The 24,875-nt window shown below is 46.6% G+C and overlaps 1 pseudogene; it reads right to left on the bottom strand.

Moving 5' to 3' along the window:
- Positions 1–24,088: 24,088 nt before the first annotated feature.
- On the bottom strand, positions 24,089–24,245 carry LOC132534110 (small nucleolar RNA U3; annotated as a pseudogene).
- Between the last annotated feature and the right edge of the window lie 630 nt (positions 24,246–24,875).

Raw genomic sequence — 24,875 nt, 5'->3', positions numbered from 1 at the left:
GTGTGGTGGGGGGCGCTTCACAAGCAGTGAAGCAGGTCTGCAGGTGTCTATCTTTCTCTCCTCCTTTCTGTCTTCCCCTCTTCTTTCAGTTTCTCTGTCCTATCCAACAGCAGCAACAGCAACGACAACAAGGAAAAGAAAGATGACCGCCAGAAGCAGTGGATTCGAAGTGCAGGCACCAAGCCCAGGTGATAACCCTGGAGGAAAAAACAATAAGGTATGGGTGGTGGCACAAGCACCTGGTTGAGTGCACATATTACAATGCTCAAGGGCCCAGGTTCAAGCACTTGGCCCCCACCTGTAGGGGGAAAGCTTTGCAAGAGGTAAAGCAGTGCTGCAGGTGTCTCTCTGTTTCTCTCCCTCTCTATCTCTTCCTACCCTCTAGATTTCTGGCTGTTTCTATCCAATAAATAAAGATAATAAAAAATTTTAAAAAGTAAAAAAAAAAAAAAATTACGGTAATGTGTGGGCCAGGGAGATAGCATAATGGTTCTGCAAAAGACTCTCCTGCCTGAGGCTCTGGGGTCCTGGCATCAATCCCTGGCAACACCAGAAGCTGAGAAGCTTTCTGAGGGGTTGGGGAGAGTCAAGCTGTACTTTCTGTGCAGTGAAATGCAAACCATCTTAACTATCTAGAGAGAAGAGTTCTGACAAATCACAGATACAATCTCCATCTCTGTACCATGTACCCCAGTCGAGGTACCAACAATTTGCTTCACCCAGATAGAACTTTGTGGCCTTTTCCAGTGGCTTCCTTCCATCTCTCCTCCCCAAGAGGCCACATCCTTATAGCTGTCACTATTAAGTTCAGGAAATTCCTAAGAGCTCATGCAGTCTGGTTTCTTTTGCTTACCGCGATGCTTCTGTTTGCCCAGACTGTCGCACACACTGGCCATCCATTCCTTGTTGTGATTTGTTTCCTGTCACAGAAAAACATTGCACACTGGCCCCCACTTTGCCACTGATAGCCAAACAGGAATAAACCAGTTATGAGTCTTCCTGTTTCACTTCTCTTTGGTTCCAGGAAGAACTGTCATGGCTCCCCTGTGAGCCCTGTGTATGTTTAACTTTATAAAATGTTCTTACAATCCTACATGGCTTCATGTCTGTCTTCGTCAAACAGCCCAAGCTCTCGGCGGGGCAGGAATGGGGGGAGTACATTCTGCAGTTGCTGGGAGTGGAGCTTTACAAATGCCAGCCGATTTGTATTGGTTGCTTGTGTTGCTCAGATTTTCTGTGACCTCACTGCTAACTCTGTCTTTCTGGGCAAGGAGTGTACATTCCCAATAATAACCTCGGCATCTCTATTTCTCCTTCTCGTGCTGTCAGTTTCTGCATCAGATATTTCAAAGCTCTGTGACTACATAGTCTCATTTAAAGTTATTGTGGGGGGAGTTGGGTAGTAGCGCAGCAGTTAAGCGCAGGTGGCACAAAGTGCAACGACCGGCTTAAGGATCCTGGTTCGAGCCCCTGGCTCCCCCCCACCTGCAGGGGAGTCACTTCACAGGTGGTGAAGCAGGTCTACAGGTGTCTATCTTTCTCTCCCCCTCTCTGTCTTCCCCTCCTCTCTCCATTTCTCTCTGTCCTATCCACCTGCAGACCTGCTTCACCGCCTGTGAAGCGACTCCCCTGCAGGAGGGGAGCCGGGGGCTTGAACCAGAATCCTTACGCTGGTCCTTGCGCTTTGCGCCACATGAGCTTAACCCGTTGCACTACCGCTGGACTCCTGAAGCAGCTTTATTTTTATAAATCAAGTTTAATTCTATTTTATTACATTTTCCTCTTGTCTATAATATGCTGTTTCTTTGTTTTACTTTCCTTGCCACCTTTGAAATTATTTAAGCATTATTAAAATTATCTTATTATCCCATCTTATCTCTCCTATTAAACTTGAAGTATGCATTTTTGTTTTATTTATCTTTAGGGATATCTCTGGGGAATAAACTCTTTTACCTTGAATTAACAGTTTACCTTTTTACAACAACGCAAAATGTTAACACATTACATTTCCATTTTAGCCTCTTTTAATCTATTATTTGCTTGTCAAGTATTACTTTTCTATATACAATAGAAAACTCTACAACACAGTTCATTTCTTTGTTTCTAACAGTCAATTTGAAACAGCTCGGTTCAGGTTTGCTTTATGTAACATGAATTCCAACCATTTTAAGTGTATAACTCAACAATCTTCAGTAAATTCAGTGTTGTGCAACCTTCATTGCCACAATATAATTATAGGAAATTTCCAGCCTCTCAGAATGGTTTCTTGTGCTAGTTTTATTCACTATTGTTTTCTCTCTCAGCCTCAGGCAGCCAGTAGATTAAGTAGAGAGGCTTAGGCAACTGAATACCCTTTCAGTGTCTACAGCTCTGTCATTTCTTAGGAGAAGAATCATATAATAAGGAGTCTTTTGCTTCTCTCATTTAGCATTTTTTTGGGCTTTACTATTAGTTTATTCCTTTTTGGTGTTGATTAACATTCTATTGTAAGACCACCTCACATTTTTCTGTTTATCCTTTCAGTAGTTAATGGGCATTCCAACTGTTTCCACTTTGGAGACATAGTGAATAATACTGCTATAATTAGACCTGCAAAAAAATTTGTGTGTGTGGACATGGGCTTTCATTTATTTCTCTTGAGTTAATACCCTGGGGGACAGAACGATTGGGTTGTTTATTAAACTTATTTTTAATGTTTCTGTGTGTGGTTGCTATGACTTCATTGCTCTAGGCTGGCTGTTTTTAGATAGAAAAATGGAGACAGAGAGAAAGCGGGAGAGAGCAAAAGATACCACAGCACCACCGAAGCTTCCTTCTTCTAGGGCCATGGGGGTTAGGAATCCTGGGTGAACTATCTTGCTGACTCTTTGTTTATTTTTCAAGAAAACTGTAAATTGGCTACAGAGACAGCTGGAACATTTTTCTATTTAGCCTGCAATCTATGGTTGTTCCATTTATTTATTTGCTTGCTTATTTATTTATTTATTTATTTATTTATTTATTTTTTACCAGAGCTCTGCTCAGTTCTGATTTATGGTGGTGCTAGGGATTGAACCTGGGACTTTTGGTGCCTCAGGCATGAAAGTATTTTTGCATAATCATTATGCTATCTCCCCAGCCCAATCAATTGTTTTTTAAAACAGTAAGGAAAGAGAAAAGTTGTATCTGTCTGCTCACATATTTAACTCTTACCATGGTCTTCACCCTCCCTGTAGATTTCTGTCTACCTCCTAGTGTTAGTTCTTCAGTCTGAACATCTTTTAGCTTTTCTTCTTCTTTTTTTTTAATGACATGATTTTTAAAATATTTATTTATTTTCCCTTTCCTTGCCCTTGTTGTTTTTCGTTGTTATAGTTATTGTTGTTGTTATGGATGTTGTCATTGTTAGATAGGACAGAGAGAAATGGAGACAGGAGGGGAAGACAGAGAGGGGGAGAGAAAGAGAGACACCTGCAGACCTGCTTCACTGCCTGTGAAGCGACTGCCCCACAGTTGGGGAGGTGGGGGCTCAAACCAGGATTCTTCCCCATCCTTGCGCTCTGCTCCACCTGTGCTTAACCCACTGTGCTATGGCCCGACTCCTGTCTTTTACCTTTTCTTCTTTAGAGGGTTTTCTGCTGCTGCCAAGTCCTCTCAGTTCACATCCACTTCACATACTTTAAAATTAATTAATTTTTATGAGACAGAGATAGTAAGTATGTGAGAGGAGAATGAGAAGACAGAGACCTGTTCTGGCATATACAGTGCCGGGATTGAACCTGGGAACCATGTGTACACATTTTTCACCCTGTCTACTGAACTACCACTCCAGCTGCCATGGTCCCCAAAGTTTTCTTTTCTTTTCTTCTTAATATTTATTTATTTATTTATTGCCCTTGTTTTATTGTGGTAGTTATTATTGTTGTCGTCATTGTTGGATAGGACAGAGAGAAATGGAGAGAGGAGGGGGGAGACAGAGAAGGGGAGAGAAAGATAGACACCTGCAGACCTGCTTCACCGCTTGTGAAGCGACTCCCCCGCAGGGGAGCCGGGGCTCAGACCAGGATCCTTATGCAGATCCTTGTGCTTTGCGCCACCTGCTCTTAACCCGCTGCGCTACAGCCCGACTCCCCTGTTTTATTTAAAAAAAAAAAAAAATTTTATTTCGGCAGTTCCGCGGTAGCACAGCAGGCATGTGTTGTGAAGCGCAAGGACCGGCATAAGGATCCCGGTTTGAGCCCCCAGCTCCCCACCTGCAGGGGAGTCGCTTCACAGGTGGTGAAGCAGGTCTGCAGGTGTCTCTCTCTCCCCCTCTCTGTCTTCCCCTCCTCTTTCCATTTCTCTCTGTCCTATCTAACAACAACATCAATAACAACAACAATAACAACTACACCAACAAAGAAAAAACAAGGGCAACAAAACGGAAAATAAATAAATATAAAAATATATTTTATTTATTTTAATGAGAGCAATAGAGATAGAGATGAGGAGGTGAAGGACAACTACAGAATGGTTTCACTTGTATGAGGAATATAGAGAATTGAATATAGAAATGTGAAATAACAAAACAAAATGCCAACCTATTTCTAAGACTGTGGGAGAACTATGGGGTTTATCTATGGGGGTGAGGGTAGGGATACAGACTTTTGGTGATGGGAGTGGTGAAAATAAATAAAAAAATAAATATTTGATGAGAGAGTGAGAGAAAGAAGAGAATAATACTGCTTGATTCTGGCTTATAGTGGGACTGGAACCTCAGAGCCTCAGGCATGAAAGTCTTTTATGGGGCCAGGTGCTAATGCACCTGGTTGAGCATACATGATACCATTCACAAAGACCTGGGTTCAAGTCTCCAGTTCCCACCTGCAGAGGGGAGAGCAGAGCTGCAGTTTCTCTCTTTTCTATCAGAAAGGAAAAAAGAAAGAAAGAAAGAAAGAAAGAAAGAAAGAAAGAAAGAAAGAAAGAAAGAGAGAAAGAAAGAGAGAAAGAAAGAGAGAAAGAAAGAAAGAAAGAAAGAGAGAAAGAAAGAGAGAAAGAGAGAAAGAAAGAAAGAAAGAAAGAAAGAAAGAAAGGGAATTCTTTTTGCATAACCATTAAGATACCCACCCCCTTGGGAGTTGGGCGGTAGAGCAGCAGGTTAAGCACAGGAGGCGCAAAGCACAAGGGCCGGCTTAAGGATCCCGGTTTGAGCCCTGACTCCCCACCTGCAGGGGAGTCGCTTCACAGGTGGTGAAGCAGGTCTGCAGGTGTCTATCTTTCTCTCCCCCCCTCTGTCTTCCCCTCCTCTCTCCATTTCTCTCTGTCCTAGCCAACAACAATGACATCAATAACTACAACAATAACTACAACAATAAAACAACAAGGGCAACAAAAGGAAATAAATAAAAATAAATAAATAAATAAATATACCCGTCCCCAACCCTCTATCTTTTCTTTCCTCTGAGCTTCAGTTTGAATTTTTTTTTTAGCTGTTTTATCCTTTCTTCATTTATGTCAAATCTGCTGTTTATCCTCTCCAATAAGTTTTTTTTTTATATATATATATTTATTCCCTTCTGTTGCCCTTGTTTTATTGTTGTAGTTATTATTGTTGTTGTCGTCGTTGTTGGATAGGACAGAGAGAAATGGAGACAGGAGGGGAAGACAGAGAGGAGGAGAGAAAGATAGACACCTGCAGACCTGCTTCACCGCCTGTGAAGCGACTCCCCTGTAGGTGGGGAGCCAGGGCTCGAACCGGGATCCTTATGCCGGTCCTTGTGCTTTGTGCCACCTGCACTTAACCCGCTGTGCTACAGCCCGACTCCCTCCAATAAGTTCTTTAGCTGATATTTAAATTTTTACTTCCAAAAAAAAAAAAATGCCACTTGCCATTTCTTAATGTTTTTTTCCCCACCCTTATCTTGAAAAAAAATCTCTCCATCCATTCTATTTGTATGTACATTTAATCATACATTTTATGTATTTGAGGGTTTTTTCTTCTTACTTCCAATAACTGGGACATGTCTGCTTCTGTTTTTGTGTTTTCAATCAATGATGTATCAATTTCCCTATTTATTCTCTTGGCTCACATTCAGCTTCATTATGCTCTTGAAAGTAGGTATAAAAGAACCCTTGACACAGGATGTAATCTTTGCTTCATTCATTTCCTAGAAGGTTTAGACCCTTTTTGCTGTCTGATGGTAAGACTGAGAGATTGTTCACTCAGGCTTTGCTTCAAGTGCTATTGAGCTGTGGCTAAGAAGCTGTTTGAATTCAGCTGAGTCATCTGTAATTAACCAAACCACCAACATTTTATGCATTTTTTTTTCTAATTGTCACCAGGGTTATTGCTGGTGCTTAGTGCCAGCACTACAAATTCACCACTCCCAATGGCCATTTTATTCTTTTTCCCCCCTAATTTTGTATTGAATAGGACAGAGAGAAGTTGAAAAAAGGAGAGCTAGAGAGAGGGAGAGAAAGATAGACACCTGCAGACCTGCTTCACTGCTTGTGAAGTGACTCCCCTGCAGGTGGGGAGCTGGGGGCTTAAACCTGGGTCTTTTATCTTGGTAATATGTGCACCACCACCTGACCCCCCCCCCCCATACTATGCTTTAAAAAAAAATCCTTACAGTATTGAGCTGGGGAGGGGGTTGACTGTATGTTCAGGTATGTTTGATTTACATTTAGATTCAAACACTTGATAACTCGTCATTCTAATCACTGTGAGTATGAAGGTACAAAACTGGCATTTTTCTCTCTGTGTGTACTTTGACCACTGCCTTTCAGAAAAGCTGGCACCAAGCAGGAGGGTAAGAAGGGTTGCTGGACCAAAAGAGCTCTTCCTGATTATATGGAAAGTCCTTAGACAAATAAAAATGGAATGCTACTCTTAGGCACTTATCCAAAGGACGTGCAAACACTCATCTGAAGGGACATATGCAGCCCTATGTTCACAGCTGCATTATTCAAAATAGCCAAAGAGTGGAAGCAGCCTAGATGCCCATTGACCACTGACTGGCTAAAGGAGTTATGGGATATACACTCCATGGAATACTACTCTACAATCTAAAAGATGATATTGGGTCCTTTGGGACAAAATAGATGGGACTGGAGGTGATTATGCTTAATGAAATAAGTGAAGAGACGAAAAACAACTACCAGGTGCTTCACTCATATGTGGCAACTAGAGAGCTGAAATAGATGAACTTAAAAAAGAAAGAAAGAAAGTAACAAAGAAAGAAAGAAAGGAAGGGAAAAAAGACAGGAAAAGAAAAGAAACTTTCTAAGACTTTGTAAGAATTGTGGTGGTTATCTGTTATCTTTGGGAGGTGGAAGGGTGGGGACACAGAATTTGGTGATAGGTGTGGTGTGGAACTATATCTGTAATCTTACAATCTTGTTACCCACTATTAATCATCATAAATAGAAATGAAAAACAACTTTTATTTTGCTAAGGAGACAGTCCCTTCTTCTTGATCTCTCCTTATACTCAGAACCCCATTGGACTGGTCAGCCTGGAAGCTTTCCCTTTGCCAGTGAACATCTGTCCATCTGTAGTAAGTGCTTCTTTGCCTCCCCCACCTTCAGAACAAAAGCCTCCTGCAGGCGCAAAGGCTCCACAGCTCCTGCTCCCCTGCCAAGAGCATATTCCTTTCAGGAATCCAGTTCACAAAGGCTTCTTGCCTCTCAACACTCTCTTCCAGCACCCCCAGGAAGCATTGGCTAGAGATGGGAGGGAGAACCTTTTGCTGTTGTCACAGGAACAAGGATATTTTATATCTCAACATTGCAGTGAGAAGCAGAACTCTGACTTCATAAAGGTTAGCTGTTAACTGTTGTCAGCACATACTGTCATGGATAAGAGAAGCAAAGTAGTAAGAGCAAACATTAGATGATGACTGAAGCCATGATGCATAAGCAAGTGATGCCCCCAGAGCCCATCCTGGCAGAGTGCCCACCCCTTGGATGAGACTGTGAAGAACTGAGGACCTTGCTCAAAGCCCCATGAGTAGTAAAGAACAGTGTCCAGATGACACTCACTCCATGCAGTGCTGGAATGCATGCCATTACCCATTCTGTTCAGCTGATTTTATTTGAAGTACCAGAAATATCATCAGCTCCTCCAGAAATAGCATTAGGTACAAGGAGTGGCCCCTCATTGGCCTGGGGACTGGAGAGTCAGCAGTATACGGTCCCTGATAAGTACATGCTGGATGAGAGAGGGAAGTTCCAGCCCAGGATATTCTCTCTCTCTCTCTCCCTGGCTGAAGAACCTAATATCTAACAGAACCTGAGAATTTTCTGGTCACAAACATTGGACCTACTTTCATGCCTTTAACAAAGCTGCCTCTCCTTCCCATATGACAGCTAAGGATTCCAGGAAACTACAGAAGCCTCAAAATTTTGAACGGTGGGGGCCAGGTGGTGGTGTACCTGGTTGAGCAACACATATTGCACAAGGACCCAGGTTCAAGCCCTGGTTCCCACTGGCAGGGAAAAAGCCTCACATGTGATGGAATAGTAGTGTAGTGTCTCTCTCTTCTTCTCTATCCCGCACATCTCAACTTCTCTGTGTCTCTATCCAAAATAAATAAACAAACAAATCTAAATGGTGTAGCCTTGTCTGGAGCTGACAAGTTTCCTCCCTTTACTAGAGTTCACTTGTGTCCTTACTAGGAACTGGAGAAGGGGACACTCAAGGTTCTCAAGGTCCTCCTGCCCTAGGGTGAGACCTCAGCATTCTGACCTGCTCTAAGTCAAACCTCCCAGGGAAGGGTAGTCCCTGCCAGCTCCTCTCCACAGTCTCCTCCTAGGTGAGGACAGGGAACAACACGGTGTGTGCAGGTCTGCCACCATAGCCAGAGCCTGTGCTCCACCCCAGATCCTAGGTGAATGGTCAAATGTGATGTCTGGATTACAGGTTCAAATCCCAGCTTTACTTCCTGCCAGCTTCTGAGAATATGAGTGACACTTAGCCTCCCTGAGGTATAGTTTCTTCATCTAAAGCAGGAGGGTTAGAAACGGAACCCAGAGAGCTTGAATAAATCTTGTTAAATGAGATAAACCCAAAAGAGAAGAACGGATACCAGATGGTCTTAACTCATAGGCAGAATTTAAGAAACCAGGACAGAAAAGGGAAAACACAAAGTGAAATTTGGACTGGGTCTGTTGTATTACACTAAAGCAGAGGACTCTGGGTAAAAAGGGAAAAGGAGCGACCTATGTGTGTGTGTGTGTGTGTGTGTGTGTGTGTGTGTGTGTGTGTGGAGGGGGGTAATGTTATGGGGTGGTGAGAGTGTTTTGTGGGCACTTATCAAGAGGAGATGAAAATTTGTCCCCCTGTGCCAACACTTGTACTGTCAACCATTAACTACCCAATAAAAGGATAAAAGAAAAAGAAAACAGAAGCCAACACAAAGAGACTGATTAACTGGGATAACGCATGAGCAGGTTGAGCACAGTGCTTGGCATGTCGTAAATACTCAATATGAGCCTTCCTTATCAGCACCAGTTATTAAGGACGTTTGCTATCACAGGAAGGGCCAGCTCGTTGTCTGTATATTCATGATGTGGTACTCATTCTGTCCCTAGAGATTTGACTTCCCAGGCAGAGCCCTGGCTCTGACCCCAGATGCTGATTCTGTAGGCTTGGGCTGGGACCTGTGACCCTGACAGGGCACCCAACTGATTTATCTGCAGCACCTTGATGCCTTGCTTTGAGTAAAGAGCACACGGAGGCTGGGTGGTGGCACACCAGGTTAAGTGCAAGGACCTGTGCAAGGGTCCGGGTTCAAGCCCCTGGCTCCCCACCTGCAGCAGGGAAACTTCACAAGCAGTGAAGCAGGTCTATCTTTTTCCCTCTCTGCCTTCCTCTTCCCTCTCAATGTCGTTCTGTAATATTTAATAAAATGAAAAAGAAAAAAAAAAGAAAAATGGTTGCCAGGAGCAGTGGGTTCATAATGCCTGCACCAAGCCCCAGTGATAACCCTAGAGGCAAGAAAAATAAATAAATTAAGAAAGAGAGAGAATGAGCACCTTTAGGAGCTGCCAACTTGCTGGTTGGAGCTAGGTATAGGGCAGAGCCAGCAGGGGACCCTAGTGACATCTGGCCGGCAGTATATCCTTATACCACAGCTTGAGATGTGACAGCAGGGCTGGAGCTGAGCCACTTTCTCTTTGAGGTCTCAGGAAATGCAAGTTGAGTCTGCTGACATCCTCAGGTAGCAGAAGGTTCTTCTGCTGGGTCACAGGGCTGACAAGCCACGCTGCTGACACACTCAGCTCCCGACCTGTGTGAGATTGCTCCTTGGGGTTGGCCACACAGGCTGTATATTATGGTCCCACTCTGTCTGGAGGTGGCTGCTTGGACAGCTGTGCTGGGAAGGGTGCTGAGGCCAAGTATGGTCACTGGCTTTCACCCAAGGGCCATATTTAATAATTTCTGGAGACCAGCTTGGTGGGCAGAGACAGTGGCTCTCAGTGGCTAGAAACCATTGGTGCTACAAAAGCTCTGTAACACTCTGGGCAGTTCCCACAAGGAGACTTGTTCTACCCCAGTGGTGACAACGCCAAGGTGAGACATTCTCTGGACTTGGTGGGAGAGAGGACTGATCAGGAGTGACCATCAGCAACTGGCCTGGTGGGGGAGGGAGGGGTAACAAGAGCCTGCCTTTGTCTATTCCAGCTTTGGACCTGTGATTTCAGTCTGTGCTCTAAGATTTCTGTGAAGTGTTTAATAATCAGGAACCTAAAAGTAAGAATATAGCCGGTGAGATTTCAGGTCTCCATTTTGGAAAAAGCTAGGAAGTCTATTTTAGGTATATTCCAAGGGGTCCATGGCTTTACTAATTTTTGGCTGAATCTGACAAACAGGTGGGTTAAAGGTACTGTCTGGGGAAATAGTGTCAGAGTTGGAAATAAGACTAGAAAGCTGGATTAGGAAAGAGAGTAACTCCCAAATATGGGAAAAGTATATAAATACCATTAACAGGAAACCCCACCAATCTGATCTGGGAGGCCCTATATTCAGCACAGGAGACTGTGTAACCTCTGTATCCCTGTATGTCTGAGCTTGCATTCTGTGGTCACAGCTAGGAACACTCTAGGCTGCACTCATTTCAGGACAGTCTTCCTTGAGTGGCAGAGTATGTTGCCCCAATATCCCTTTGGAGAGTGGGGCAGTCCCTACCATTGTTGTTCTACATTGAGGGCAAGGTCCTGGAGAGGTCCACACACGGGTCCACAATGCTATTCCTGATTTAGATGACCAGTAATGGTGGAGAGAGGGATCTGTCTGTTTTTTAATATATATCTGAATGCTTTTCAGCCACTAAGTTGCAGATGCTACCATGATGCCAAAATGAATTCCCTGGGCAGACAGCCTCACCAATGTGTCCTGGAACCCCACCTCTCCAGAGTCCTGCCCCACTAGGGAAAGACAGAAATAGTCTGGGAGTATGGATCAACCTGTCAAGGCAATTACAGAAGACAGGCCTTCCACCTTCTGTACCCCATAAATGATCCTGGGTCCATGCTCCCAGAAGGATAAAGAACAAGAAAGCTTCCAATGGAGGGGATGGAATGCAGAACTCTGGTTGCCGGAATTGTGTGGAATTGTACCCCTCTTATCCAACAGATTTGTCGATCATAATTAAATCAGTAATGATAATAATAATATTTCTGTGAAGTGGAGGAACGGGGTTACCATAAGCCCTAATAGCCAAATGGAGGAATTACTGTTAGGAACAGGACAGAGCACAGGAGATGCTGGGGAGCACTGATACTTTATTTTCACTTCTTTGCAGTATATAAAGTGGGAGGAATTTGTTTCGGCAGGCCAATGGAAAGTTGGCTCAGGTGTGACCTAAGAGACACATAAAACAAAGGAACTTTTGCAAGGGGAGGGTCTTTTTGGACTCATTCCAAAGGCCCTTGGGGAACTTGTTACCCAAGTCTTAACTCTAATTTCACTATTTTGGAACCCAATAAAGGACAAATTTAGAAACCACACATCCATCGCGTGTGTTCTCCTGAAATTCTTTTCGAGGGAAACACCAGTCGGACCCTCAGAAAGCAACTCTCTCAACACCCTTCTTCATTACCCCTGAAGAAAAGCAACACCAAAATCTATGCTTGGTGAACTTGCAGTGTCCCCCTGAAGCCTGGGGAAAATATAAATGAGACCCCCAAGAGGTCTGTCACCTTTGAGGCTGGGACTCCCTCTGTAGCCTGTTGATTTCAAAGAAGTCATGTTTTTTCCTTGTGGCCATCACCTGAGCCTGTTTTGGGAATGCACTGAAATAGAATATGGATAGACCTGACTGGGATCCTGGGCTGGAAGCAGTGGGGTGTCCTAAGACAATTAGGAGAGCATCTGAGGGAGTATTTTTGTCATTCATTCCTAGCATCCCTGCCCACTTCCATGCTGCAGAGTCTGCCCTGTGGAGGCTGGGGCACCATATTGAATATAGAGCATGTGGTGCATATACCATGTGGAGGACTGAGACTGACCTGTTCAGCCTTCCAGAGCACTAGTAGCCAGACTTCTCATCCACAGACAGGAAGGTGGAGAGGTCTCCTCCAGGCACAGATGGAGAGAAAGGTCTGAGTATGCTTACATTTAGTATTTGCCTCTGCCAGCCTCAACATTCAACATTTACACCTACCATCATGCCTGTCTCATTAGTAAGAGCAGCCCTCAGAGGCTCATGGGATAGTGCTGAGAGTATCCGGTGAGCTCTTCGAGGTCCAAACAGGCTGAAGGGAGTGGAAGGAAGAAGGTAGGGCACACAGAAAAATGTCACTTAAAAAAAAGAACCCCAAGTAACACAAGAATGTCTAAATCTAAATTGAGATTACAGAAGATAATGTATCCATGCAAGAGGAACATGACAGCCATAAAAAAAAGGAACACAGTGAACAAAGAAGAGATCTCAGAGGGGGTGACAGATCTACAACTCAGTGAGCATGTGGGGGAAACAACAACAACAAAAAAACCTTCAGGGCATGACTGAAAACTCTGGCAAAATAGACTACTGGCATCAAGAGATTAATAATGAGGACCTAAGGGACCAGACACAGGGCCTCTCACATTCAAATTATGAGAATTCTAAAGGAAGAGAGAAAAAATAGTGGGGAGAAGTATCTCAATGAAGTTGTCGAGGGAGGAGCTTGGTGGTGGCACAGTGGGTTAAGCACACGTTACCATGTGCAAGGACCCAGGTTCAACCCTGGTCCCCACCTGGTCTCCCTATAGGGAGAGGCTTTGAGAATGGTGAAACAGTGCTGCAGGTGTCTCTCTGTCTCTCTTCATCTCTATTACCCTCTTCCCTCTTGATTTCTTTCTGTCTCTATCCAATAAATTAATAAATAAAATATTTTTTTTAATTAAGTATTGAGGGAAGTGTGCCCAAAGTGAAGGGCAGGAACTGTTGGGCCTTAAAGCCAGCCCCCCTGCTATGCTTATATAATCGTTGTTTTGCCTGAAAGATCCCCACCACGTTATCCCCTCAGGGTATTGCTAATTCAGTTAAAACCACTGAAACAGTTGCTAAGGACCTTTTACCTTCCCAGCATGCCTTTTGCCTCTCTCCAACCCTCTTTCCTAGCCATTTCCATTTTCAATTTGCCACTTCTGGTTTTTACCCTATAAAACCCACTGCTATTCCAATTTTGCCCCTTTTTCTCTTACTCTTCCTGACCCAGAGAAGACCTGGAGAAGGGTTGGTGGGCATAGTGGGAGGCGGCCATTTTGCTAGCTCCACGTGGCCTAAACTGTTGTGCTCACACCCAACTTTGGGGCATCCGCGTGAATAAGGATTTGCGTTCCCACTCAGCCACGAGTTCCTGGTCTCTTCTCTCTCCCCCGTGACGCAACCCGACAGGAACTTCAAGGTCAAAGGGACTCACAGAGGGGCCAGGCTGCTAATATATAAAGGCAGGGGACTGCAGAGAGGAGCTGGCCAACTTCCTGATTGAGATGGAAATGATGGCAGTATCCACATGGAGCTCCATGCACACTGGTCACCTAAAGACTGAGCAACTGCTATGGATAAGGGGAGGTTGGAGGAAAAGGGTGGTTGGTCATCTGCAGAGTTACTTAACCAGCCCCATAAACCAGATGGGACTCTTCATCAGAAGCTGGGGCAACTGAGACCAGCTGAAGAGGGATAGGAACAACACTGGAGCTCATGTCTACTCTGGTGACCTGACAGGAAGGCCTGTATTTAAGCTGGTGACATCACACCAAGGTCAGCCTCCTGGTTCTGACCACAGGTCATTCTTGCAGGGAGCTGGATACAGGACGGGGCAATGGTGAACTATGTTTGCAACTATTTTGTGAGTCTTAAATGGTTTCAACTTTTGTTTGAGATGTCACAGGATAGAGAGAAGTGGAAGCCAGAACATTATTTTGTTACACATGGTGCCAGGGATTGAGTTCAGGACCTCAGGCTTACAGGGCTTCACTGTTGTGCAGACAGTGTTCAATTTTGATAGTTATGTAAATGATACATGAACATTGTGAGGGCAGTTGTGCTCCCCAAAGATGCCCCTAATAGAGGAAGATTTCCCATGGAAATCTGGGCTTCCCAGGTAAGTCAGACTTTGAGAGGAACTCAGGTAGGGGATGACAGAGGGGGTGGATGGTGTCAGCAGCTATTGCTTTGAGAGGTGACCACAGACAAAGACCAAAGTGTATGAAATTGACATGCAATTTCCATTGCAGGAACAACTGATTACTCAAAGACTCAAGTCTGGTCTTTTGAGAATCCCAGGTGGGTTGACACCAATGACCTATAGAAGGACTGTGTGTGGTGCAGCTCCAACCATTGGGTCTCTTGTCTTCTATTAGTTAGTTACAAGATATATCAAAAGAATTTTAAAACAGCTTCAATTAGCAAAAGACAGAATAGTTTAAGGGGAACAAATGAGGAAGGATAATCTTCAGAAAATAATGCTACTGATAAAGGATAGTAAAGCTATAAAAGTCTCTTCTAACTTTCTTTAAGGTCTTTCTTAGTTAGCACTCCTAAGGGAATCTCAGCAGATTTCTGGCTACAATCATTAGCAAGTTAGCAAGTCAATGCTCCATAGTTCATATCAGGTATCAATTTGGCTGTGACCTGGACCTTTGGAATCCATTGACACTTATCAGTGTTTGTGAAATTACAAATCCAGATTTCCTTGGGCAGACAACTTCATTATGTGTCCCAGAACCTCACCTCTCCAGAGTCCTACCCCACTAGGAAAGATAGAATCAGGCTTAGGGTATGGATCGACCTGCCAATGTCCATGTCCAGCAGAGAAGCAATTACAGAAGTCAGATCTCCCATCTTCTGTACCCCAAAAAGAATTGCGGTCCATACTTCCAGTGGGGGAGAAATGATCAGGGGAAGATAAACAGAGGGCTCTAAACTCCAGTTCCATCAGGACCCAGAGAGAGAGGGAAAAAAAGGACATTCAGAAGTAGTAACGGGTGTAGGTGTGACTTAGCAAGGAAGAAAAGACAGGATCATGGAGAAGAAATGGGTATATATATATATATATATATATATATATATATATATACACACAGATAATTATATAAATAATAGTCAACGCATGTATGTGACCTTGGGAGAACGACTGTAGATTCCAATGAAGAGAATGGGGACACAGAACTCTTGGTGGTGGGAATGTTGTCAAATGATACCCCTGTTATCTTACAATTTTGTAAATCAATATTAAATCACTAATAAAATCTTAAAAAAGAAAAGGGGGGCTGGGCAGTGACACACCTGGCTGAGGACACGTGTTACAATGCAAAAGGATTCAGGTTCAAGTCCCAGTCACCACCTGTAGGGGGAAAGCTTTGAAAGTGGTGAAGCAGTGCTGCAGATGTCTCTCTTTCTCTCTTCCTCTCTATCTCTCCCTTATCTCTCAATTTCTGGCTGTCTCTATCCAATAAACAAATAAATATAATAAAAGAAATTTTAGGGGACAGGTTGTGGCACATCTGGTTGAGCGCACATGTTACACTGCGCAAGGACCTAAGGTTCAAGCCCCCAGTCCCCACCTGCAGGGGGAAAGCTTCACAAGTGGTGAAGCAGTGCTGCAGATGTCTCTTTGTCTCTTACCCTCTTTATCTTCCCCTTCCCTCTTGATTTCTGACCGTCTCTATCCAGTAAATAAATAAAGATAATAAAAAAAATAATTAGGGACTGGGTGGTGGCACATCTACTTGAGCGAACATGTTATAATGTGCAAGGACCTGGGTTCGAGCCCCTGGTCCCCACCTGCAGGGGGAAAGCTTTGCAAGTGTTGAAGCTGGGCTGCAGGTGTCTGTCTATCTCTCTCCCTCTCTCCCCTGCCCTTGATTTCTGGCTGTCTCTATCCAACTAATAAATAAAGGCAACTAAAATGATAATAACAATTTTTAAAAAATTAAAGAAAAATCTGAGAGAGAGAGAGAGAGGAGTTACAAATCCCTGCCAGCCATGCAGAATAATTAATGGATGGGTAGCACAAGCCTGTAGCACAATGCGGTATCTTAGTTGGACTCTTTCTATTATTCTACATTATTGTCCCCCCCCCCAGTAGTTTTTCAGGGGTAACTAAAGAGGAGAAAACAAAACTTAAACCATAATAAAAAGGCTGCTGACAAGTGTCAATGGGAATCAGATGCTACTGGGAAAATGAATTTGAATGGTATGGCCAAGCCACTTCTGGAAAAGGGCCATCCTCGTGGCTTGACATCTTCTGGAAGGCAGGCTTCTGACCTATGGGCTCTGGGAGGTAGGGCACTGGAGAGCCTCAGAGCTAGGGCACTTACCTGGCCCCTCTTATTCAATCTATGTGAGGCAGGCGTGGAGACAGAAGGCGTGCAGAAAGGCTCCATGACTTTGACATCTGACATGGAAATTAACTTCAGACTGAGTCCCTAGGCCTGAGCCTTGAGCCGCTTGCTCTCCACTTGCTTCACCCAAACATATATGTCCAGTTTGAAGGGTGTCAGGCTGGGGCCTGACTTTGTCCTTTGATTAGCACATTATCCTTTGACAGGTGAAGAACATTGGCCCAGAAGACATCAAGTAATTTACCCAAACTTATCCAGTATGGGGTGACACAGCCAGGGCAGAAACCTTGTGGATAGGCTTCTGAATGTGGTGTCACCAAAAACCAGACCTTGCCCAGATTGTGCCGCTGTGTATCTCACAGTGTGGGAGCGAGGGGGTGATGACAGTTCTCTCTTGACCACCTGCAACAGGCCAGGCTGCCACTATGAACAAAATCAGGCTGTGTCCCCATGAAGCCACCCTGGGCAGAGGACAGTAAATATATTAAATGCGGAAAGTAAATATATTAAATGCCCAAGATGCAATTGAGCAGAAGGCTGTGAGAGGGGTCCTGGCCCAGGTGAACAGAGACTACCAGTAGCATCTGCATCCCATGCTGGTTGTTGAGATCAACCAGGAGAGGACACACCAGAGCCACCGGCACACAGAGGTTCAGAAAGTCACTGAAAGCTGCTGCCAGCCAGCTCCAGCGTCCACCTCAGATCTTCTTCCTTCTGCTCACCAGCAGGCAGGCAGAAAGAGCTTTTCAAAACAAACAAACAAACAAACAAAAAACCACAAGCCTGGCACACCACTCTCCCTTCAAATACGTGTCCCTGTGTCTTGGTCAAGTCTAGCTTCGCTGATTCAGTCTGCAGAGTCACACCGGGGGCTACTGTTCTTGAGTATGCTGAGTATATTCCAGTCTCAGGGCCTTTGTGTATACTGTCCCCCTCCCCACATCCCATGCATAAAACACTGTTTCTGTTCTTTTGATAGCTGGTTGATTCCTACTTATTTTTCTTAATTATTTTTTATTTGATAGAGACAGAGAAATTGAGAAGAGATGGGGGAGATAGAGAGACACCTGCAGCCCTGCTTCACCACTCGTGAAGCTTTCCCCCTGCAGGTGGGGACCAGGGGCTTGAACCTGGGACCTTGTGCACTGTAATGTGTGTACTTAGCCAGGTGAGCAACCACCTGGCCCCAATTCCTGTGTGTTTTTAAGCCTGCTCTTCAGTGGCTTCTTATACTGGCTAGGTTGGACCCCTCTTAGCAGTCCTTGTGTTGTACTATGTCCTTGGAATTCTGTATTCTTGTGCCATGCCCCAGCAGACTGAAAATTCTAGAATGACAGGGCCCCTCTGCTGTGCCCAGGACTCTGTGCTCAGTGGCGCTCAGGATCACTGTCTTGAGTTGGTCACCCCTGCTGAGGTTCCCCTGGGCCAGGGCTTCAGGTGGCCCTAGGGTTATGTTGGCATTGTCCAGGATCAGAAGTAGCCATCTGAGATAACCTTGGCACACCTGGTCTCTGTTTCTATCCTAAGGGAAATCTTTAGGTCAAGTCAGAGGCATTCCTCACTGCTTCAGGCCTCCCAGGCCTTTATCTGTGAAGTAAGAAGACAAGCCCTCGTTTCTGACTCCTTAAGGGGTGGCTCGGAAGGGAAAGCAGTGGCCTCACACCTGCCAAGTGATGAGATCTCTGGGGGCAGGCAGCAGCCTAGCTCCCCAACATGGGACGCCATACTGGGGCCACGGAGCCCAGTGGTTGTAAACAGAAGTCCAGGACTGCCTGTTGTCAGTCCCCTTGAGTCATCTGCAGAGGAAAGGAATCCTGAAGAAGGGAACCCAGGTCCAGCACCCCACAATCTCACAGACTCTGGAGCCATAGTGGGGAGGACGTGAGAGCAGGCAAGCAGGTTCTGTGTGTGATTATGGTCGACTTGGCTTCTGCAGTGGGCTCTGAGTGGGGTTCTTGGTAGCACCTGGAATGGAGAGATACTGTCTGCTTTGTCACATGGTGAATATGGTCACCCACCTGGATTGATAGGCTGTGGCAGAAGGGATGCTGTCTGGTATCTTAGGAGACCTTGCTGTTTCTATTCCTGCTGTCTCAGAGCTGGGACTAACCTGCTGTGAACTGATCTGCTAGAGGTAAACTGAGGCACTCAGCCAACAGCCTGGACTGTCACCAGAGGAGGATACCTGGGACCATCTAGCCCCCAGATATGTCAGCTACCCAGTGACTTTCCTCTGCCTAGACCCAGTGTGTCCAGCATCACATAGAGGGGACAGGAGCCATCCCAGCCAACCTCACTGAAATTGCCAAGTCCTGAGTCGTGAGCAGCCGGTGGGGGCTGCTATAAGCCACTCGGCTTGGGGGTGGTTAGTTTGACCGAAATAGAAGACTGATCTGATTGCCTGTCTGCCTCCACCACGTCTCCTAATCACAGTAGAGTAGGGTTAGGAATGTGGGGAAGCATCGAACAGGCCATGAGAACAATTCACGTTCTGCTGCCCACTAGCTGTGTGACCTCAGCCAGGCTCCTTGACCTCTCTGAGCTTTCTTTTCCTACATCAGTAAGATAAGGGCTAGCAGCTACACACATTCAGCTGATGGTTCTTGTGAGGCTGGCATGAGAGCATGCTCAGCTCCTAGCACATGGCAAGTGCTCAGGGGATGCGTTTCATTGCTGATAAATATTTATTGAACACCTACTGTGTGTGACAGTGACTCTGGGATTCTGGGCCTGAGTCAGACAGACAAGGGAGCTCTGTCCTCATGGAAAGAATGTGCATTTGGGGTGAAGATGAAAAGAACAAACACATATTAAAAACAAGCAAGCCAAACACAAGACCATGGCAGATGGCAGTACAAGCTCAGGAGCACTAAGTGACAGAATGTGACTGAGACGTAATAAGGAGGGGGATCAGAACAGGTCTCTCCAGGGAGGTGACAACCTAGCCAAAACATGAATGAGCAGGAGAAGCTGGCGACAAGGAAGCCAGAAGTAAGAGTGCCGAGGCAAGAGGGAAGAGCATGCGCAAAGGCCCTGAGGAAGGGATGGTGCAGGAAGGCTCAGGAAGCGAAGGAGGGAGTCCAGCGATGCATCAAGACACAGGTGGGTGGAGGGCTCAGTGGGTAGGTTGTAGTTCCATCAGCTGGCTTCGGTGACCTCCCCCTCACACACCTCTACTCCCCCTCCGCCCATCAAATCCTGGAGAAGTGGAGGTCAGGAGGAATGCTTCTGTGTTTCCATGGAAACCCAGCAAACTCCCTGTTGCTGACTGGCAGCTCCCCCAAGTTTCCTGTCCCCTGGTCCCCAGGCCTTGGGCTGGCCTGCTCCCTGAGATCCCCCATGCAGGGGCTCCCTTCCTCTTCTGAAGCCCTGGTTCTGAGTCCCAGCTGCCAGAAAGGTGGGGGGGGGTTGTCTTCCTGTGATGCAGACACACACACCACACACCACACACACACACACACACACACACACACACACACACTATGACACTGGGGGGCCCAGGTGGCCCAGAGCCAGGTCTAGGGGTTGAAGCCCATGTCAATACAAGGGTCTATAAGCAGCTGGGTCCACCCTGCCTGTAGGAAGAAGCTCCCTACAGGGCCTGAAGGGCAGCCAGCCCATGCTGGACAAAGGCACTGGCCCTGGACTTCTCGCCCAGGAGACTCAGCCACCGGGAGGAACATCAGCACAATGGCAAGGGCTGGTGTAGCCTTGGAGTGGGGTGCAGCCCTGCAGCCCTGCTGCTAGTAGCTGGGGAAACAACTCTGGCGGGGTTGGGGGGGGAGCAGGGAGAGTAGGGGCCAGGGGGAGAGGTGGCTCTGGATGGCTTGGGCTCCACTTGGGCTGCACCATCTGTCTGGGAGCTCACTGACAGCAGAACAGCTTAGGTTTTCCATGTGTTTATTTAAAGAAGCAAACTGAGAACTTGAGTCTGGGAGATATTCCAGCCTAGAAACAGCCCTCAGATTCTTCTAGAGAACCACTGCAAAGATTGGGCCTGGGGGGAGGGGTTGCCAAGAGGCAGCTCACCTGGTAGAGGGCACAGTTAGCCAACTGGAAGACCCAGACTTGAGTGCGGACACCACGTGGGAGCACTCACAATGGGAGCATGTCATGAATGGTGGAGTGGTGTCTCTCTTCTCTCTCTCTTCCTGTATCTCTCTTCCTCTCTGTCTCTACCTGAAATTGAATGGGGGGAGAAAGAGTCTCCTTGGGAGCTGTGGAATCATGCAGACTCAAAATGCCAGTGTGGGCGAATCTGTCCGTATGTGTGTTAATGTGTGTATATGTGTATTACATGTGTGAGTGTGTGTGAGAGAGAGAGAGAAAGTGAGTCCTGCTGCTGAGATGTCACACACTGTGCATATGTGAGCAGAGGCTGTAGTACATATTTTCAGGAATTCGCCTTACAATATTTCTAGGAATTCCACAGCATGGCAGCAGCTGGGCAACCCGCCTCCTGACGCAGCATCTCTGCACGGGGACAGACACATGGCTCCTCTGTCCCCTCGCCTGACCCATTGGAACCCACTTTTCTGAGGGTGGGGCCTGGTTGTCGGGGACTGTGTCTCTTCTGCACATGCAGGGGACTGACGAGTCCATGTCTCAGTTATCAGAGCCCCTGCTCCTATAAAGAGAACCGGGGGTCCTGGGTACAGCCTCACCCCAGAACCAGGCCGTGTGCTCTGAGTCTCCTCACAGGGCAGCAAGGATGATGGGCTTGAGCTGGCACCTGGGGGGCAGGTCTCCATCTGCTTCCTAACAGGATATGGGGACACTGGTTCATATACCACCAGGGCTGGTGAAGATGGACTTGGACAGGATGGGCTCTGTTATAAGGGAGGAGGAAACCCCAGAGCACTGCACACACTGTACAGACAAACAGACAGACCGGACTGACACACACTCCTCTATCTGTGATGCAGAGATGCTCAGCAGACACACTTCCTCTCAAGGCTCTCACAGCTACCCGCTCCCCACACCCCACCCCCTATGCCCAGCCCTTACTCCCCAGATAATTGCACCAGAAAATAGAAACACCTGCTCCCGCGAGCATCTCCAACCCCAGCAGCAGCTAATTAAGCCTTCACAGGAGCCTGGCATTTTCCTGGCAACCCCAGGGCCCCTCCTGCCACAGAGGCTGCCAGTACAAGTGGCATTTGTGAAGGCCCCCCCCGGGGGGCACTCAGCTCAGCCGGCCTCCCCCTTTTCCACTGTGGACCCTGGAAGGAGCCACTCCCCACCTGGCTATACTGAAGGATCCAGTAGCCCAGGAGTCTGAGGACAGATAATAGAGACACAAACAGGACCTCCAGTGTTGATATGCATGAGACCCCTTCTGTTTCATTTGGTTTAAATCCCCCCTGCTTAACACTATTCTATTTACATAACCACTTCATTCTATTTACATAACCACTGTTAACAAGTTCCACCCTCCCTCCAGGGCATTTGTGGTTCAGTGATAGGATTCTCGCCAAATCTGCCCCCTCTTTGTCACACTCTGATTTTCACCAGTCACTTTTCTCTCCACCCTCTCTATGTCACATCCTGTTTCCACCTTACTTGGCAAGTATATATAAAGACAGCATTGAGAGTTTTACGGTACTGTACTTTACCTTGATTTTAGCTTAGCTCGTCTTAGATTGTGCTGCGTCCTGCATGAATAAAGAGATACTGCCTACAGCTCAACCATGAGTCCCTGGTCGTCTGTTACCCGCCCGTGAAGCCAGCCTGGCGAAAACAACATAACCCATCGAAAACAACACTCCAGTTCTCTGATTTGGGGTCACTCAAGGGATTCAGATCAGCTATAGGCATGAAGGGTGAATGTCTCCAGCTGCTCTGCCTGGTTTGAGGGCTACCCTCAGGTCTTCTGGCCAGAGAACGACTCAGTGACTTCTACTTGCCATGTGGACTAGGGCCCCATACTGGGACCGCTGCCAGTCTGACCTTCCTGTTCTTCCTGTCTCAAGGGGTGGAAACACCGCCCACCTAGTACTCAACCTGGTTCCCTCCCTCTTTTCCGTCTTCACCCTTCCCCACAAGTGTTACATCCTCAGAGGAACACTCCCTGAAGTCTTCTAAGTGGGTCTCTCAGTTATCTTCGTTCTTTTATCATTTTTCTTCTTTTTTAAAATTTATCTTTATTTATTTATTGGATAGAGACAGCCAAAAATTGAGAGGAAGGGGGAGGTAGAGAGGGAGAGAGACAGAGAGACACCTGCAGCCTTGCTTCACCACTCGTGAAGCTTTGCCCCTGCAGGTGGGGACTGGGGCGCTTGAAGCTGGGTCCTTGCACATTGTAACATGTGCACTCAACCAGGGGCCCCACCATTAGGCCCCCCACCATTTTTCTTCAAGTTCTTATTTATTTCATGAGAGACTGTGAGAGACCAGAGCACTACTTCAACCTCTGGAGGTGGACCTCACTGCCTCCTGGCCCCTCCTCTTCCCTGTTACTGTTGACTCAGCACCTACTGTGTGCCAGCACCTACCGTGAATGCAAGCAGTATGAGCCAGTCCTGGTCAAACAGCTCTGCAGGGGACAACTTCACTTCCTCCCCTGTGACAGCTCTCTGATGAGTCCCCATTTCCACAGGGAAAGTCACTCCCCTAGAGGCAGGGCACTGGATAACAGCAGGGCTGCGAAAGTCACCCCAGCAGAGTAGCTCCAGAGTCCGGTCCTTAACTCAGCCCCAAGACCACCCTAGAGGGGACACCTCATGGGGAGTGGAGAGTGACTTAGAGAGACAGGACACCTTGTCACATAGTCAGGATTCGAACCCCCGTCAGTGTGACGCTAAAGTACTGAGTACGAGGGACTGGGTGGTGGTGCACCTAGTAGAGACCACGGGCTACCATGCACAAGGACTTGGGTTCAAATCCCTGGTCTCCACCTGGAGGAGGGAAGCTTCACGAGTGGTGAAGCTGTGTTGCAGGTGTCTCTTTCTTCTCTATCTCCCTTCTTTCTCAATTTTTTTCTCTCTCTCTCCTCTCTCTCCATATATATATATATATATATGGCAGGGTGTGGACACCTGCATAGTCCTTTATGGCCTTATTCCCTCCCTCCTGGACAGCAGGGCTGCTGGGACATTGACCCTAGTCTAGTCTGGGTCCACCCACTTGCTGCCCTTGAACTACCTGGATACTAGTAATAACTGACTTACATGTAGCCACCAGTCTTCTGAGACCCTGACAAGCCTTGGTTCACAGCATCCTTGAGTGATCTTTCATCATCACAAGACAGACCCAGGTGTGCAGAGAGTCAGGCCACTCAACTGGGGCCGCACAGCCAGTCAGTGCAGAGCTGAAACTTGACCCTGAACTTGAATGTGGGCAGGCTGTTTGCAGCTCTGGTCTCCTCACTCCTCTGCCCTACTCTCTCTCAGGGGCCTGGCTTAGTCTGGCTTAGACAAACTATAGAAATGATCCCTGAAAGTATAGTCTTGGCTTATTAATAACACTATGATTGTCATAGCTATCTGGCCATGATTGTTTAGTACCAAGAGCCATAAGCTTTAGCAGGCACATGACATTCCTTCACCTTTGACCTGCCCCCATGTGTGCTCCCACTCCCAGCAGATGGGGACCAATAGCTCAGCGTGAGCCCCCAGAGTGTGGTGCCCACAGACACTGACAGTAGGTATACAGGCCACTCATCCGCTCTGTCAGCCAAAGCTAAGTGCCTCTTAGACGTACTCTGCATGAAAGGGTGCCTAGGAATCCAGCAAGTACTGAATTAGAGCAGCCTGGCATAACCAGAACATTTATTTATTTATTACTGGATAGAGACAGAGAGAGGTTAAAAGGGGAGGGGGAGGAGGACAGAGAGAAGGAAAGAGACAGACACCTGTAGCCCTGCTTCACCACTCGTGCAGCTTTTCAGGGGCTTGAACCTAGGTCCTTGTACACCATTATGTGTGCACTTAACTAGGTGTGCCCCTCCCTGCCTGGCCCTGGAATGACCATAATAGAAATATGCTGACCCCCAAAAAGAAAGAATTGTGTGACTTTGGGGGAACCTAGTGCCTCCCCCAATATGTGATTCACAGGAAACTCATAACATTTGGGAGAATTG

Source organism: Erinaceus europaeus, chromosome 17 (genome assembly GCF_950295315.1).
Source record: "Erinaceus europaeus chromosome 17, mEriEur2.1, whole genome shotgun sequence".
In the NCBI taxonomy this organism is placed as follows: domain Eukaryota; kingdom Metazoa; phylum Chordata; class Mammalia; order Eulipotyphla; family Erinaceidae; genus Erinaceus; species Erinaceus europaeus.
Note: the sequence above shows the minus strand (reverse complement) of the source record. Positions and strands in the feature narration are given on the sequence as shown.